The following is a 4,442-nucleotide window of genomic DNA, read 5'->3' as shown; positions in this document are numbered from 1 at the left end:
AATCACCATACTATCCCACGGGAACTTTATGAGGTAGCGTCTCAACCTATGAAACTTGTCTTTCACTGTAAGGTAGCGTCTCAACCCATGAAACTTGTCTTTCACCGTACCTAAGTCAAAGAACAAAAAGGTTGAAAACCTTAGCAATCCCCTAAGGGGTAGAATTTAGATTGGAGACTTATTCGAAACTTTGAAGCATCCTATATGTTGAGATAGCAGTAGAGAGCCCAAAGAAAAATCTGAAAAATACTTACTAGTTAGGATGCCATAAGTACCTATAAATACGTTACATATTAAGAAATCGTAGCTAAAACATTACACAAAGAGTTGTACAACATGACTTTTAGGCATCATTGATAGTAGATTTAGAAAGAAGAAACACAAAACAACATGTAAGGATGAAAAAGATGATATCTTGCCTCCAATTTTTTCCAGACCATATATATTAATTGAATTAATTGATTTAATAATACAATAAACATATTTTTTTTAATATACCTAATATAAATTAATTTGAACTCTTCTAATTAATATTTCTTTTTATAAATCTAATTAATATATTTTTTTATATTTATATTTTTAACCTCTTTAGCATATTAAATATTAATTTGAATACTTTAAATTAAATATATTGTTATCTCTTTATTTAATATATCTAATATATTAAATATTAATTGGAATATTTACCATTAAATTTTTTTCTCTTTTTTATTTAACATATCCAATATATTAAATATTAATTTGAAACTTTCAAATTTTTCTTAATTGAACATTTTGGTGTTACTAAGAGCTAGTAAGGAGACCTTATAGACCTACCAATTATAAATCTCATTGATACAAAATTAATTAATCTTTAATTAATCAATGAACCTTGTGGTTATTTATTAACTATACGCCACTCCATTATAGACTTAGTGTTCAGTTATATCCATTGATATAATCATTACAAACAAGTCAATCCTTCACGAGTTGTTCATAATTATAGATGGATCAAAAGTCCGTTTTACTCCTGAAATTACATCTTTCACCTTCATTCTCATTGATTCTCTAATGAACAATTTGTTTATGATTCAATCAGAAACCAAGTCTCTCTCGGGTTAATGAAAAGGTGGGGCCTCATTGTTTAAGTCATCAAATCAGTACTTAAGAGAACAAATGTTATTATGTTCCCAACTTTGTTAAGTCCCCAAAATGGTAGGTATATTGAATCGACTACAAGAGTCATTCTGACCCATGCAAATTAAAGAACAAGCCCTCATAAATAAGATTTCATAACCAACTCAAGATTAAGATCGAGTCGCGTATGATCATCATGTGTAATATTAATCTTCTAAATTAACGGACATAGAAAGAGATATTAAATATTTTTTGTTCAGTTTTATACAAATTCATTGTATAGGATACCCCATTCACATGTCTCCACATAAACAATTTGGATCAAATCATTTGTAACTATTGCAAATTTGGCCGTATCAATACTGTTACCAAGATAAGGCACCCAGCCTTATCCATATACTATAGACCCTTTAGGTTATTACTTTAGGTTATTATTTGAACATGATTCTCTTGTATGTCAACCACATAGTGTTCAAGATTACATTAATAATTTTGAATTTTCATACCATGGATAATATTGAATTGTAAATAAAATATTAAATTTTAAATAATTAATTACATGGCTTTAGAACATAAATCCTAACATGGTTAGCTACTACCAAGTATTTAGTTATATTTTCTTTGTATGTACGCCTAGCCATCTATGTAGCAAGTTTGACAAGAAACAATTGAGATGTATATTTGTTAGATACATAATTAATGAAAAGAGTGAAAGTGTTGTGATCGAAACAAGTGAAAGATACTACACTTCAAAGGACGATGTTTTTTATAAAGCATCTTTTGTGGTGGACATTAGAGACTCTTACCAATCTTAAACAATATTGAATAATTTTTACATAAAAAAAAAAAAAAATGAGGGAGCAAACTGCACACATTTTATGAAATGTTGGTGCACTTGAAGATCCAAGTGACATTGATTTTAGTGAGCAAGAAGTGACTCAATCAAGTAAACCTAATGAAAAGAAAATGGCACATCAACAATTGAGATGTGTTAGGATTAGATTACATTAGATTTGGTTATTTGGATTAGATTTGATTTGGTTATTTGGATTAGATTTGATTTAGTTATTTGAATTAGATTTAGTCAAACGAGATTTAGTCATATCGGGATTTGATTCTGTAACGCTATATAATAGCCAATTTTATTCTTGAAGAGTATGTGAGATTTCTCCCAATCCTTTTGATATTTCTAGTTTTCCTTTTCGGTTCCTAACATTTGGTATCAGAGTCATGCCCTAAACTAGTTAAAACTAGAAGCAGCAGTCTTCTACGTGTGTCATAATAAAAGTATGTCGATGGAGAGTCCAGTTGTGCAGTCTGCTGGAGGAAGGAGTCAAGGTCGTGGAAGCTTTAGAGGCAGAGGAAGGGGACGAGACAAACAAACCTTCAACAAGGCCACAGTGGAGTGTTGTAACTGTCACAAGCTAGGACATTTTCAATGGGAATATCAAAGCAATACCAGACGAGGTAGACAAACCTTCAATAAGGCCACAGTGGAGTGCTATAACTATCACAAGTTAGGACATTTTCAATGGGAATGTCAAAGCAAGGAGGAGACAAACTATGCAGAGACTCAAGAAGAGATGTCGTTGATGACTTACGTGAATATGAATAAGGTCAATAGATAAGATATATGGTTCCTTGACTCGGGATGTAGCAATCATATGTGTGGGAAGAAGGAATATTTTTCAGATTTTGATGGAAGTTTCAGAGATTCAGTGAAGCTGGGCAACAACTCAAGCATGGATGTAATGGGAAAGGGTAATGTACGGCTCCAAGTGAATGGAGAATCATACTGATAATCACAGGAGTGTTCTATGTGCCAAAGCTGAAGAACAATCTGCTGAGTATTGGGAAATTGCAAGCAAATGGGCTTAGCATTTTATTTCAAAATGAAACATGCAAGATGTTTCATCCTAAGAGAGGCTTAATCATGGAGACGAAGATGTCTTTGAATCGAATGTTCGTATTGCATGCTATATCTCAGCCTGTAGCAGCTGTTCAAACTCAATTGAAACTTAGGGGAGAAGTGGTTCAAGGTCTCTGTCGTACACTCACCGCTCCAATTCCTATCGCCATAGTCGGAGAAGTAGAAGGGATCCAAGTCCTTCACCCTATCATTCCACTACCCATTCCAGGAGAAGCAGCCGTTCAAGTTCCCTCAGCCGCCAATGCAGAAAGAAGCTTAAGAGAGAGGAAGAAGAGAAGAAAAGGCGTGATGCAGCTAGGAGGATGGAAGAAATAATTCAGAAGAATGTTGAAGAAAGGCTAAACTCTGAAGAGACTAAATTAGAAATACATATTCAAATAGAGGAAGGTCGCAAGAAGTTGTTTGATGATGTTGATGTGCAGCTTGAGAAAGAGAAAGAAGCTGCTCTTACTGCTACAAGACAAAAAGAAGAACAAGCACGAAAAGAGAGAGAAGAACTAGATAAAATGCTGGAAGAGAATAGGAGAAGGGTAGAAAAAGCTCAGCAATGATTAGTTCTGGAGTTGCAGTGGAAGGAAGAAAAACAATATTGTGAGCTCGAGTTGATTCAGAGACAAAAGAAGGAGGCAACTCGGAGAACTAAGCTAGATGATAAGAGTTTGAGTTATGTTTNACACAAAACAACATGTAAGGATGAAAAAGATGATATCTTGCCTCCAATTTTTTCCAGACCATATATATTAATTGAATTAATTGATTTAATAATACAATAAACATATTTTTTTTAATATACCTAATATAAATTAATTTGAACTCTTCTAATTAATATTTCTTTTTATAAATCTAATTAATATATTTTTTTATATTTATATTTTTAACCTCTTTAGCATATTAAATATTAATTTGAATACTTTAAATTAAATATATTGTTATCTCTTTATTTAATATATCTAATATATTAAATATTAATTGGAATATTTACCATTAAATTTTTTTCTCTTTTTTATTTAACATATCCAATATATTAAATATTAATTTGAAACTTTCAAATTTTTCTTAATTGAACATTTTGGTGTTACTAAGAGCTAGTAAGGAGACCTTATAGACCTACCAATTATAAATCTCATTGATACAAAATTAATTAATCTTTAATTAATCAATGAACCTTGTGGTTATTTATTAACTATACGCCACTCCATTATAGACTTAGTGTTCAGTTATATCCATTGATATAATCATTACAAACAAGTCAATCCTTCACGAGTTGTTCATAATTATAGATGGATCAAAAGTCCGTTTTACTCCTGAAATTACATCTTTCACCTTCATTCTCATTGATTCTCTAATGAACAATTTGTTTATGATTCAATCAGAAACCAAGTCTCTCTCGGGTTAA

General features: G+C 31.5%; 1 pseudogene; it reads left to right on the top strand.

The window, feature by feature from the left end:
* The first annotated feature begins 2,411 nt into the window (after window positions 1–2,411).
* LOC111789866 lies at window positions 2,412–4,442 on the top strand (annotated as a pseudogene).

Source organism: Cucurbita pepo, chromosome LG03, assembly GCF_002806865.2.
Source record: "Cucurbita pepo subsp. pepo cultivar mu-cu-16 chromosome LG03, ASM280686v2, whole genome shotgun sequence".
Classification (NCBI taxonomy): domain Eukaryota; kingdom Viridiplantae; phylum Streptophyta; class Magnoliopsida; order Cucurbitales; family Cucurbitaceae; genus Cucurbita; species Cucurbita pepo.
The sequence above is the reverse complement of the archived record's forward strand: the minus strand, read 5'-3'. Positions and strand labels throughout refer to the sequence as shown.